Genomic DNA, 570 nt, shown 5'->3' with positions numbered 1-570 from the left:
AGGAGGCTCCCAGCTCTTTCAGATTGGTTGAGAAAAGTGGCCTGGCTGGTCTGGGGCCAGCAGCACCGCTCCCTCCCCACAACTGCCCAACTCCCCCACCCCCGAGCGGGGTGGTGCTGAAAAACAACTGACTCCGGCAGCGCTGGCTGCTCACGTGACCACTGCAGCTGCAGCTCCCGTTCTGCTACTTGTCCTGGGCTAGGTAGGCAGTACCAGGGGCTCCTTCTGTAAGGAGTACTAGGTAGGCACCTGGTCCTGCTGATCCACCACTGGAACAGCTAAGGGGACAGCAGACAGGCACGGTTGGACAGACTTGGCAGATCAGACGTCAGGCCCCTGCACTGGTCCCGGGCTCTTTAAGCAGGAACGAGGATGGCCTCAAGATGTCTCGCATGGTCCCACTTACCCTCCTCCTCCCTTTGTTCCCTGCCTCCAGGACGGCTGCTCTGCCCTTCCTTCCTCTGCTCTTTGGCCTTCTGTTCCCCGCCGCCACAGACCTTCCCCCCCTCTCGCTCTGCTGACTTAGCAGCACATTGCAGGCCTGGAGGATTAATCAGTGACAGGAAGCTG

This window comes from Colobus angolensis, unplaced genomic scaffold (assembly GCF_000951035.1).
Source record: "Colobus angolensis palliatus isolate OR3802 unplaced genomic scaffold, Cang.pa_1.0 Scaffold565, whole genome shotgun sequence".
Taxonomy (NCBI): domain Eukaryota; kingdom Metazoa; phylum Chordata; class Mammalia; order Primates; family Cercopithecidae; genus Colobus; species Colobus angolensis.
The sequence above is the reverse complement of the archived record's forward strand: the minus strand, read 5'-3'. Positions refer to the sequence as shown.